The following is a 14,466-nucleotide window of genomic DNA, read 5'->3' as shown; positions in this document are numbered from 1 at the left end:
GTCAGTGGGATGTGGGGTTTCCCTACCTCAGGATGTAGAGAGCAGAGCCAGAATCTGTCTCAACCCAGTTCTAAATACAGTACGCCTGTTTATTTTCCCAGAAACCATGGAGCGTCCGATGTCTCCGGCACGCAAGCTATTGTTCATGAATTGAAATGATAGGTAACACACCTGAACAAACATGCATGTACTGTATTAACTCAGATTGACAGTAATCAGTGGCGATTTTAGCATGTAAATCTTGGTCGAGCAAACTCACAACACAATACTAAACAATACATTAATTGTACTATAACGGTGACAAACGGTGCCCACAAACTGTTARGGCCTACATTAAGCTGTCCCAACAGCAGAGCCCCAACAGCTTACCACTGCTACACCTGGCTATCAGCGGAGCCTTGTCTGGCAGCSRRAMMRKTYMWTYMRSCYYMWTTWMYKSCYTTWAWAAAAACAKAGCTGATATGGCTGACTTGCTTAAACAAATGTGATTTCTACTGACAATTGAGATGTACAAACTATGGTATAAGGGGACGACGAGCGGATAAGAGGCAATCCGTAATTTCAATTAAGACATGAAAAAGCGAGCTAGGACGGAGTCAATATAACTACAGGTATTTGTTCAGCACTTTTGAAATGTACAGCGACAGAATTCAGAACACAGGCCGTTCTTACAGTATTCTCCCTGTACATCAAGTCAGAACCGTTGTATAAATAAAGGGGGCATATAAGCAGACAATGAAAGCTCTTACAATATGCGATGATGACATTTCTCTAAAACAAGCTATAGGCTACATGTGCACCACCAAGTCAGAACAGTAGGCTAAGTTAGTAGGGGGAAAGGGACCAAATTATTAGAGTGAGGCACACGGGCTACTTACAGCTTACTACACATCATACAGTTAGTATTACTTAGCTACAGTATACATATCTCCCTGGCATATTATATCATCAGTGGTGGTAAAAGTACCCAATTTTCATAAAAGTAAAGATACCTTAGTAGAAAATTACTCAAGTAAAAGTCACCCMGTAAAATACAACTTGAATAAAACTATTTGGTTTTAAATATACTTAAGTATCAAAAGTAAAAGTATAAATAATTTCAAATTGCTCATATTAAGCAAACCAGACAGCATCATTTTAATGTTTTTTTTTTTAATTTACAGATAGCCAGGGCCACGCTACAACACTYAGACATCATTTATAAACTAACCATGTGTGTTTTGTGAGTCCGCCAGATCAGAGGCAGTAGGGATGACCAGGGATGTTCTCTTGATAAGTGTGTGAATTGGACAATTTTCCAGTCCTGCTAAGCATTGGGTGTYAGGGAAAATGAATGGAGTACAAAGTACATTATTTTCTTTAGAAATGTAGTGAAGTAAAAGTAAAAGTTGTCWAAAATATAAATAGTAAAGTACAAATACACCCAAAAGCTACTTAAGTAGTACTTTAAAGTATTTTTACTTAAGTACACCACAGTAATTTATGCAGGAGCATACAAGACATTTTTGGACTCACCTTGTTGTGCTGTGCTCACTTGAACAGGAAGGTGGCCCGGCAGTCCTTCGTGGGGCAAATTTTGTCATCAAACTTTGTATTCAATGTCTGGCATTCTCTGGATTAATGGTGCTTTCAAGACAACTGGGAACTCTGAAAAAAACAAGGTTGAATCATGACGTCAGTGATCTTCAGGTCGGAACTCTAGAAAGAGGCTTGAGTTCCCGACTTGGAATTCCGAGTTGGATGACCGTTCAAAACGTATTTTTCCAGTCGGAGCTCGTTTTTCAGTTCCCAGTTGTGTTGAACTCACTGAAGTCTGAGATTTCCCAGTTCCGAGTTTCCAGTTGTTTTGAATGCGGCAGAAGTCATGATGGATTGACAGCTTGGCAAATGGATTCAAACTTTTCTGGCCCATGGTGTTGWATGTTTATCCTTTTAAGCTTGGAAGCGAGACCCTTAAACCCAAACTTGGACCACACACCCACWCCACTGAATAGCRGGCTAGTGATTGCTTTGCAACGCTTGCAGTTRGCCACTGATTCTTTCCAAACCACTCATTGAATTTSCGATTTCCAACTTGTTGTGTAATGTTTATGTCCRATGGCCGATGAGCACCRATACGTTTAATCTATTATTTCTCTTCATATGACAAGGATTGAAAAGGATTTGCCAGTAGATTGTCGACTTGATTCATGATGATGACTGCTAACTTGCTAGCTAAGATTTTGAAAGTATGATGTTGACATGATCGGCCCAATCAAATCAAAGCTACGGTAGATATAACGTGATTTGACGTCATTTTATCTGTAGCCAATGACCTTGAGTCTTCTTGGATGGCAGTGGCGTGCCGTGGGCCTGGGGCCTAGGCCTTCAGTGAGGTACTACACAGTCCCACCCGAATTCATCCACCTCTTATTACCATCATTATGATGCCATGGCTCTAGACACTATACATTTAGACAGAAACGCAGTATAACCAGGCGTTGCGTCACCTTGAAATTGACAAATTGACATTTTTGGGTAAACAGTGTTTACCCAAAAACATGACACAATCAATGAGTCTTTTCAATATTTCCCTATTTTTCTTCACCTTTTCATTGTGCAGCTCCGTTGCCCTGCGGCGGCGGTTGTTGCGTGACTGTAGATCCACTCGGTGTCCCCAAAAGTTTTTCAAAAGCACCATTGCTTGTAGGAGCCTGTGAGATTGATAGCGCTCGTAGTTGGAACTTTGAAAGTGGCGAGCGAACGAACCCCTTTCCGCCTGTGACAGGCTTTGCTAGGCGTCGGCGTCGGCGACCTTCTCCTTACAATGCTTAACTTTTCTGAAAAGTTCGTCTTGAGAATGGCGTTATAAATTATTCCTCGACAATGATATCTTCTCCTCCCTTCCGCCCATTGTGGGTTGAAAAAACAGCTTAGTAGTACGCAAATTAATTCGTTTATCAAATTCAGTTTCCTAGATCTGCATAACCTCGACCCATAGGACGCCATCATGATTGGTAATCCCAATCAAAAAACGTGACGCACGAACGCCTGCTAGCTGGCTCCTGTGTAACACTGGAGCCCAGCCCAGCAGGCGTTACAATAGCAACTCTAAAGCTGATTGGTTGACACTAAATTTTCATTCCATTCACTATAGACTACAGCGCCCGCCTGTTGATTCTGAGCGCCTGACGGGCAGATTTTAGACCCCTGGCAACACATGGAATGGCTGAATATGATCCTGGACTAAAGATCTAACACAGATTCCGCCTCTCCAAATCTCAACCCTGGGGTCTGAGCGGAGTGAACACTATAGAGGAAGCTTAGTGAAATTAGAGTATTTACTACATCTTACACCTGGGAGAGATTAGATATATTTATACAATACCATTCTTGCTGAGCAAATAGGTGCATAGGAATCTTTTTATATTTCATGATGCTATTCAAACGCAAGCATTGAGAAGGCCTTATGCTGGACTGAGACTGAGCCCAACCAATATAGTGTGGAAGTGGCAACTATTTTATTATACGTAACTCTATGGCAGCAGCCAAGRGCGTGAATTCTCGAGCTCTACCTGTAGATTTTGCGGTGACGTAGTGTCCCCATGAGTGACAGACCACTGAGCCAATCACGGCGCAACTAGAACATTACCAACCCCTACGCTCCGTATTTTCCGCTGGTTTGCCCCACCACCACAGAAAGCACTGAGCTAGGCTGAAACACCTGCATGTTGGAGCTGCCTTACTCAAGAAAACAAAAAAGAGACCATGTTTGTATGCGGCTTTATTAAATCAATTATTCACTCTATTACATTGTTTGCAAACTGATATGTGACACGTATTAATGCCAAAATAACATGCAAAACAGGCAAAAATAAATTAATTTTTTGCTAAACAGGTGGGGCTCAAACAATATTGACCCTTTAATATGAATGTGTGTTGCTAAAGAGAGAACTACATTTGTGTTTACAGCAGTGTCCTGTCTGCCCGTGCAGGAAGCGTTTGTCAAAAAAATAGAATATCTTCATAAATGTGTCATACGCTCTTTATGTACAGTACTGTAAATGATACATTGGCTAAGAAGTAAAATTTCACATTTCAGTCACAGACTGTTACAAAAGGTCAAAACGCGGGACATAAGTGAGGGTCAAAGGTCATGTCCTTGGCCACCATGACTACAATGAAGCTGATGATACAGCAGATTCAAGACCATAACACACTTCACCCAAGGAAACTTGCTGCATGCCATGGCAGTCAGATTTTATCGGGCCCAAGACTCACATTAACTTAACTACACTGAACAACAATATAAACGCAACGAACACAATTACATTTTGTGGATGGCAATGTGAATGCACAGAGATACCGTGACGAAATCCTGAGACCCATTGTCATGCAATTCATCCGCTGTGATCACCTCATGTTTCAGCATGATAATGCACGGCCCCATGTCGCAAGGATCTGTACACAATTCAGAGAAAGCAGAAACTGTCCCAGTTCTTCCATGGCCTGCATACTCACCAGACATGTCCCCCCATTGAGCATGTTTGGGATGCTTTGGATCGACGTGTACGACAGCGTGTTCCAGTTCCTGCCAATATCCAGTAACTTCGCACAGCCATTGAAGAGGAGTGAGACAACAGCCTGATCAACTCTATGTGTGAAGGAATGTGTTTACGCCGCTGCATGAGGCAATGTGGTCACACCCAGATACTGACTGGTTTTCTGATCCACTACCCTACCTTTTTTTTTTTTAAAGGTACTGTGACTAACAAATCATATCTGTTTCCCAGTCCATAGACTAAGCCTAATGAATTTATTTGAAATGGACTGATTCCTTGTATGAACTGTAACTTAATATAATCTTTGAAATTGTTGCAGTATCTTTCAAGCAGAATGGAAATATCTGTTTGTTAGGAGTAAAGTGCTTATCTGACATGCCAGTTTTCAGTTCTAATGTTTATAACTTTCATTTTCTCAGTACAATCCTATTTTCTTTGGTTAGCTTGGAAATTCCCAGTTCAGTCATTTATTTGTTCCACTGTAATATTTCACACGTGCTATGTGGCATACATTCCATGAATGTTTGTTTCATAATAACAATAGCACAGTCTGCCCCCCACTAAGACTTCAACGCTATTTAACACGTTTTGCAAACTAGTGGAGAGAGATGTTGATACAATATTTGTTGCTAATGACAAACAAATATGCTCCCAACTGCAGCAAGATACAAAGAGACATGCTTCATTCCATCTCAAAACAAAAAAATCCCAACCTTATCTTCAAGAATTGTGATAAAGGAATGCATGAATAGATTCGATAATGATGGAGAAATCCATAGACAATTGTCTGACACCAACTCTTACTGCAAACTCCAAGGTGACCCTACCTGTGTGTATAATAAAACCAAAATGGACTCTTTTTTCTTCTTCCAGCAGAACCCATGAGGCAGGCTATCTGATTGACAAGGGATCGGGCTACTTCATCAACTAGCGGCCTACCATGGCCGATGTGTACATTTGACCAAAAACACTTAAGGATTACCAGAGCTGTGTTCGAATACTCGTACTAACCGTACTATTTGTGACGTAACATGAGTGTATAGTATGCTTATTGGTCATAGCATGGATATAGTTAGTATGTCCAAAAGTTCCCGGATTTCGTACTACATTCGCCAATATACGAAGTATACAAGCAGTGGACACCATTTCGGTGCTTTTAGGGCCCATAATGCAAATCTTTAATAAAAATAGTTTGTGGCTTTACGGCGTTTTCAGATTTGAAGAAAATGGTGTAAAATATGTAGCCGAAGTCTAACGAGAGGGGACACAAATTCATTGCTTTAACTAATTATGACAAATGTTAAGAAAATGTTGAGCAATGTAATAAAGTAATGACTTTTCAAATAAGTTACATTCCACGTTATGTTGGCTGACAATTTGTTAACTACGCTATCATTTCAACAGTATGTACCGGTATGTTAGCTACGCTATCATTACAACAGTATGTACCGGTATGTTAGCTAGCTATCTAACGTTAGTTGGCTACTAATACATCGAACTTGCCAGTGTATTAACGATATGCTATCTAACTACCCAACGTTTATTGACTTGATTATTCCTTCATTCTTAGTTTAGCTAAGTGGTATAGTCGTGCGTTCGTAAATTCGCTCTGGCTAACTACTCCGATTTCAGAGCATTCTCGTCAGAGTGTACTTCTGCCAGAGCGCAGAATAACTGATTAATTTACGAACGCTCAACACCAGTTGAATATGCCTGGTTGGTCAGTAAACATCGGCACAAAAAAAAGCGTAACACATTTTTTGCCAGCAGCACAGTTACCGTCACCAACACTCTGGATAACATGAAAACAGCCTAACCAGTTATACAAGGGCGATTCAAATGGTTAGAGAGAGGTTTTCTCTCATTTGTGTGTGGAAGTAGTTAGCCAGTTAGCTTGGGTACTTCACTTCCGTTGTAGAGATCAGAACGCTCGGATACTCCTCGGCCAGAGTGTCTGTTGTGCGCTCTGAATGTAATAACGGACAATCTGACCACTGCTCTGAATTTACAAGTACACTCTGGCACTCCAGATTGAATTTAATAACAAACCTGAAGTAGTAACATGTCTAGCTAGTAATTTGTTACGCTAACAAGCTAGCAAGAGGGTGCATAGCAACAGCATCAATTTCTGGTAGACAGGCAAAGCCTAGTACACTCAAGTGAAAGGATACTGTTCGTTTACAGTATACTAAAATGAACTAATAGTATGTAGTATATACTCATTATGTAGTATGCACTATGTTGGTATGGGTATTGGAACACATGTCAGGAGTTTCCCCCTGGACATCTGATTGTGTCAAGTAATGACTCTCTAACCAAGCCTTTGTCCAATTTCATTGATTTCCACACCAGACCTCTTGTTACCGAGCTACTTTCCTACCTAAGAGACACAGGCGATTTCACCAATCAGTTATCTGAACTAAAGCTGAACGAGGATGATAGGCCTACTTTTCTTGTAACTATGGACATAACTAGCTTGTACACCAACATTCCCCACAACATTGGACTGGAAGATTTACACTATTTTTTAGACTCCAAAACTGACCCTACTCTTTGCACCCAGTGTCTGATCGAAATGGCTGAGCTGTTATTGACTAAGAACTATTTTTTTGTTTGGAGAGGAATATTATTTACGATCTTGATGTACTTCGACAGGCGGCTACCTTCGCCCCTGATTATGCCAACCTTTGTATGGGCCTCATTGAGGATAAATATATCCATTATAATAATACCTTGTCTGATAATACTGTGTTCTGCAAACGTAATATTGATGATGCTTTTATGATATGGAAAGGCACCAAACACGGAACTGGACTCGTTCCATCAGTATTCCAATGGCTTAGTTCAGTGGTTCCCAAACTTGTTATAGTCCCGTACCCCTTCAAACATTCAACCTCCAGCTGTGTACCCCCTCTAGCACCAGGGTCAGCTGCGTACCCCCTCTAGCACCAGGGTCAGCTGCATACCCCCTCTACCACCAGGGTCAGCTGCGTACCCCCTCTAGCACCAGGGTCAGCTGTGTACCCCCTCTAGCACCAGGGTCAGCTGTGTACCCTCTCTAGCACCAGGGTCAGCTGCGTACCCCCTCTAGCACCAGGGTCAGCGCACTCTCAAATGTTGTTTTTTGCCGTCATTGTAAGCCTGCCACACACACGCTATACGATACATTTATTAAACATAAGAATGAGTGTGAGTTTGTCATTACCCGGCTCGTGGGAATCGACAAAGAGCTCTTATAGGACCAGGGCACAAATAATAATAATAATAGTCAATAATTTTGCTCTTTATTTAACCATCTTGCATATAAAACCTTATTTGTTAATTGAAAATTGTGAATAACTCACCACAGGTTAATGAGAAGGGTGTGCTTGAATGGATGCACATAACTTTGCAATGTTGGGTTGTATTGGAGAGTGTCTCAGTTTGAAATAATTTTCCACACACAGTCTGTGCCTGTATTTAGTTTTCATGCTTGTGAGGGCCGAGAATCCACTCTCACATAGGTACGTGGTTGCAATGGGCATCAGTGTTTTAACAGCACGATTTGCCAAGGCAGGATACTCTGAGCGCAGCCCTATCTAGAAATCTGTCAGTGGCTTCTGATTAAATTTTCACAGAACCGCCTGTTGCAATTTTGATGAAGCTCTCTTGTTCAGAGATCAGTAAGTGGACTGGAGGCAGGGCATGAAAGGGATAATGAATCCAGTTGTTTGTGTCATCCGTTTCGGGAAAGTACCTGCGTAATTGCGCACCCAACTCACTCAGGTGCTTCGCTATATCACATTTGACATTGTCCGTAAGCTTGAGTTAATTTGCACACAAAAAATCATACAACGATGGAAAGACCTGTGTGTTGTCCTTGTTAATGCAGACAGAGAAGAGCTCCAACTTCTTAATCATAGCCTGAATTTTGTCCCGCATATTGAATATAGTTGCGGAGAGTCCCTGTAATCCTAGATTCAGATCATTCAGGTGAGAGAAAACATCACCCAGATAGGCCAGTCGTGTGAGAAACATGTCATCATGCAAGCAGTCAGACAAGTGAAAATAATGGTCAGTAAAGAGAACTTTAAGCTCGTCTCTCAATTTWAAAAAACGTGTCAATACTTTGCCCCTTGATAACCAGCGCACTTCTGTATGTTGTAAAAGCATGACATGGTCCCAGCCCATATCATTGCATAGTGCAGAAAATACACGAGAGTTCGGGGACCTTGCTTTAACAAAGTTAACCATTTTCACTGTAGTGTCCAAAACGTCTTTCAAGCTGTCAGGCATTCCCTTGGCAGCAAGAGCCTCTTGGTGGATGCTGTGTACCCAAGTGGCGTTGGGAGCAACTGCTTGCATGCGTGTTACCACTCCACTTTGTGGCCGTGTCATGGCTTTTGCGCCATCAGTAGAGATACCAACATGAGCAGCAGCTACGTTTGGCTACATACTGACTGTTAGTGGAATTCCCACGAGAGAGTAATGGTTAATGTGATTGGATGTTCATTATTTGACTATGCTACCTGTATTTGACATTGTGTTGTTATTTAGCTGAACACTAGATGGTTTAATTTTATTTTTTGCAGTGAAACGAAGCTCCTCAGGCGAGGAAAAAAAACTTGCCGAAATGTATAGCCCTGTTGGAAAATATAAATGAACTGTAAAAAAAAATATGAAGGGGGGAAAAAATGTACAGAAAAACACCTTTAAAAAAAATGTGAATCACATTTTTTTTTGCCGTACCCCCGATGGGAATACCTGGCTTAGTTGATTATCTTAACTTCCGTTTGGAATGTGACTGTGCCAAGATACATTTTCTAGACAAGTGTGATTTTTTGCGATACAGAAACTCTTTACTCCACTCTTCTTCGTCATCATCATCCCCTCATTCTCACCAACTGTACTCGCGCCAAGAGAATAGCACAATAATTCCACTTCAGCCATTGCTTCCGTAACGGTGTTTGAATTTTCCATTTTTAACACTCTTCTATATATTCCTGGTTCATATGCATTGACTCCCTATTCGCCAGTCTCTAATCAACTATCTGCTTGCACCTGTTAGTCACAGTGTGTCTTCTTAAGTACGTCTTCTTCATTTGTTTGTACAGCACTGATGAAGGCATAAGGTATGCTTAGTTTCTTTTTTATACACTACCGGTCAAAAGTTTTAGAACACCTATTCATTCAAGGGTTTTTCTTTATTTTTTACTATTTTCTACATTGTAGAATAATGGTGAAGACATCAAAACTATTAAATAACACATATGGAATCATGTAGTAACCAAAAAAGTGTGTTAAACAAATCAAAATATATTTTAGATATGAGATTCTTCAAATAACCTTGATGACAGTGTTGCACACTCTTGGCATTCTCTCAACCAGCTTCACCTGGAATGCTTTTCCAACAGTCTTGAAGGAGTTGCTACATATGCTGAGCACTTGTTGGCTGCTTTTCCTTGACTCTCCGGTCTGACTCATCTCAAACCATCTCAATTTGGTTGAGGTCGGGGGATTGTGGAGGCCAGGTCATCTGATGCAGCACTCCATCGCTCTCCTTCTTGGTAAAATAGCTCTTACATGTGTTGAGTCATTGTCCTGTTGAAAAACAAATTATAGTCCGCAGGGTGACCGGTCCACTCCTGATCCCCGGCTTCGTCCCCTTTGATAGCGTCCTGCAGTTGGAGCCGCGCGTCGGAGGGGGTACTGTCACATATACTCCCTCTCTGGCCTCTAGGTCATCAGGCTGCTGATTATTCCGCACACCTGTCACCATCATCTCGCGCACCTGCGCCTCATGACACTCACCTGGACTCCATCACCTCCTTGATTATCTTCCCTTTATCTGTCACTCCCCTTGGTTCTTTCCTCAGGTGTTATTGACTCTGTTTTTATGTCGGTGCGTTGTTTGTGTTTAGTCTTCATTGTTTATTTTATTTATTAAAACACTCACTCCCTGAACTTGCTTCCCGACTCTCAGCGCCCTCATTACAGCTATCTTCTGTATACCACCCCTACCTTGTCACAACACAACTGATTGCCTCAAACGCATTAAGAAGGAAAGAAATTCCACAAATTAACTTTTAAKAAGACACCTGTTAATTAAAATGCATTCCAGGTGAGTACCCCATGAAGCTGGTTGAGAGAATGCCAAGAGTGTGCAAAGCTGTCATCAAGGCAAAGGGTGACTATTTGAAGAATCTCAAATATAAAATATATTTTGATTTGTTTAACACTTTTTTTGGTTACTACATGATTCCATATGTGTTATTTAATAGTTTTGATGTCTTCACTATTATTCTACAATGTAGAAGATAGTAAAAATAAAGAAAAACCCTTGAATTAGTAGGTATTCTAAAACTTTTGACTGGTAGTGTATATATATATTTTATAGCACCTTGCACTTTCACTTTTGTATTATTTCGAGCATGGATTAAATTAATTATAGAATTTTTACCTCCTTAGGTAATCCTCTTCGTGATTTTGACTGAGACCTTTTGAACTCTACAGATGTTTTCTCTCCCACGCACCGGCCGTCTTTAATCCTAGCCTGAGAGCTAACCCTCATACTGGCTTTGCCCCTACAGCTTTGACCTGGTATGGCAGTTTAGACTGCCCCTACAGCTTTGACCTGGTACTGCAGTTTAGACTGCCCCTACAGCTTTGACCTGGTACTGCAGTTTAACTGAGGCTCGGGCCTAGAAAGAATTTCCATAGACGGCCACACAGAGAAGTAGGATTTGAAAATTGCTAATAAGACAATAGTCATCACCTTTATGCACAAAACATCCGTTGAGTTATTAAAATAATTGTCGCTGAGACCGATTTGTTTTTCATCACTCACAGCCGAGAATATTAAAATGTTATATTCATCCAATGTCTGCCATGTTTTTGGATGATGTCGCTGCTTGCGTAGCTCCTGTGCGTAGCTCCCTGTGCGTAGCTCCCTGTGCGTAGCTCCCTGTGCGTAGCTCCCTGTGCGTAGCTCCCTGTCGCTCCCTGTGCGTAGCTCCTGTGCGCTCCCTGTGCGTAGCTCCCTGTGCGTAGCTCCCTGTGCGTAGCTCCCTGTGCGCTCTGAGTGCTAGTGCAAAATTATTGACTATTATTATTATTTGTGCCCTGGTCCTATAAGAGCTCTTTGTCACTGTCAAAAGTCTAGGTGATGCGGGTAAGGCAGAGTCAGGCGCAGGACACTCTGAGTGCTAGTGTGCATGTGATACTGGTCCATATAATTCGGATGCAACCCGGATATAGACGGTCCATGAATCACCATATGTGAACATGAGTAGATTACCTTGAAATAACTGGACTCGTTCCATCAGTATTCCAATGGCTTAGTTCCGTGGTTCCCAAACTTGTTATAGTCCCGTACCCCTTCAAACTTATCAACCTCCAGCTGTGTACCCCCTCTAGACCAGGGTCAGCTGTGTACCCCTCTAGCACAGGGTCAGCTGTGTACCCCCTCTAGCACCAGGGTCAGCTGTGTACCCCCTCTAGCACCAGGGTCAGCTGTGTACCCCCTCTAGCACCAGGGTCAGCGGTGTACCCCCTTAGCACCAGGGTCAGCTGTGTACCCCCTCTAGCACCAGGGTCAGCTGTGTACCCTCTCTAGCACCAGGGTCAGCTGTGTACCCCCTCTAGCACCAGGGTCAGCTGTGTACCCCCTCTAGCACCAGGGTCAGCTGTGTACCCCATCTAGCACCGGGTCAGCTGTGTACCCCTCTAGGCACCAGGGTCAGCTGTGTACCCCCTCTAGCACCAGGGTCAGCTGTGTACCCCTCTAGCACCAGGGTCAGCTGTGTACCCCTCTAGCACCAGGGTCAGCTGTGTACCCCTCTAGCACCAGGGTCAGCTGTGTCCCCCCTCTAGCACCAGGGTCAGCTGTGTACCCCCTCTAGCACCAGGGTCAGCTGTGTATCCCCTCTAGACACAGGGTCAGCTGTGTACCCCCTTTAGCACCAGGGTCAGCGCACTCTCAACTGCTGTTTTTTGCCAACACCACACACACACACACACACACACCACACACACACCACACACACACACACACACACACACACACACACACACACACACACACACACACACACACACACACATATACAATACATTTAATTAAACATAGAATGAGTGTGAGCTTTTGTCACAACCTGGCTCTTGGGAAGTGACTGTCACAACTTCCGCCGAAGTTGGTCCCTCTCCTTGTTTGGGTGGCGTTCGGCGGTCGACGTCACCGGTTTTTCTAGTCACCCACCGATCCACGTTTCATTTTCGATTTGTTTTGTCTTCATTATACACACCTGGTTTCCATTCCATAATCTTGTTCCCTATTTAACCCTCTGGTTTCCCCCCTTGGTTTTGTACGTGTTTGTTATTGTCAAGTTGTCTCGTTTTGTGATCTGGATTATTTTGTCTCCTTCATGGAATATTGTTTTTGAGTAAATAAGTACCCTCTCTGACGCGCGGCTCCAGCCGCAGGACGCCGTCAAAGGAGACGAACCCAGGGATCAGGAGTGGACCGGTCACCCTGCTGACTATAATTTGTTTTTCAACAGGACAATGACATGTAAGAGCTATTTTACCAGAAGGAGAGCGATGGAGTGCTGCATCAGATGACCTGGCCTCCACAATCCCCCGACCTCAACCAATTGAGATGGTCACCGGCTGTCTTTCATTCTAGCCTGAGAGCTAACCCTCATACTGGCTTTCACCGGCAGTCTTTCATTCTAGCCTGAGAGCTAACCCTCATACTGGCTTTCACCGGCAGTCTTTCATTCTAGCCTGAGAGCTAACCCTCATTCTGGCTTTCACCGGCCGTCTTTCTACTAGCCTGAGAGCTAACCCTCATACTAGCTTTCACCGGCCTCTTCATTCTAGCCTGAGAGCTAACCCTCATAATGGCTATCACCGGCAGTCTTTCATCCTAGCTGAGAGCTACCCTCATTTGCTTTACCGGCCGTCTTTCATCTAGCCTGAGAGCTAACCCTCATTCTGGCTTCACCGGCGTCTTCATCCTAGCCTGAGAGCTAACCCTCATTCTGGCTTTCAGCGGCCGTCTTTCATACTAGCTATATGTCATTGAAAGGTAGCAAGCAATCTGTATATGATTACATTCAAAGTTATTAAGCGGTTATACTCAACATAAACTGTTGGAAAGTGAGTATTTCTCCATCTGTCATTGCTCATAACTGAGTCATCCTAATTAGAATCCATTAGGATTATCAAGCCTTTATCAGACGCCATGTTGAAATCTCTGTTTCCTCACGGCAGCATTTATGTCTGGGCCTCAGGAAGGGGGACTTTCTAGGGTCAACAAAAGATTTCTGCTGTGGTAGATGTTCAGAGTGTAAGTGAGTCCAGTCAGGAAGGATGTGAGCCATGGTAGTCAGTGCAGGCAGCCAACAGGCGTCTATAGTGTTGTTTCCATCACACAGACAGACAACCTGTCTTTCTCCTGTATCCTCATGACAACTTGTCTGTCTCCCTCTATCTTCATGACAACCTTTCTGTCTCCCTGTATCCTCATGACAACCTGTCTTTCTCCCTGTATCCTCATGACAACTTGTCTGTCTCCTCTATCTTCATGACAACTTGTCTGTCTCCCTGTATCCTCATGACAACCGTCTGTCTCCCTGTATCCTCATGACAACCGGTCTGTCTCCCTGTATCTTCATGACACCTGTCTGTTTTCCCCTGTATCCTCATGACACCTGTCTGTCTCCCTGTATCCTCATGACAACCTGTCTGTCTCCCTGTATCTCATGACACCTTGTCTGTCTCCCTGTACCTATACAACTGTCTGCTCCTGTATCTTCATGACAACTTGTCTGTCTCCCTGTATCTCATGACAACTGTCTGTCTCCTGTATCTTCATGACAACCTGTCTGTCTCCCTGTACTTTCAATGACAACTTGTCTGTTCTCCTGTATCTTCATGACAACTT

The sequence above is a fragment of the Salvelinus sp. IW2-2015 genome, unplaced genomic scaffold, assembly GCF_002910315.2.
Source record: "Salvelinus sp. IW2-2015 unplaced genomic scaffold, ASM291031v2 Un_scaffold2204, whole genome shotgun sequence".
In the NCBI taxonomy this organism is placed as follows: Eukaryota; Metazoa; Chordata; class Actinopteri; order Salmoniformes; family Salmonidae; genus Salvelinus; species Salvelinus sp. IW2-2015.
This window is presented reverse-complemented; position numbering follows the sequence as displayed.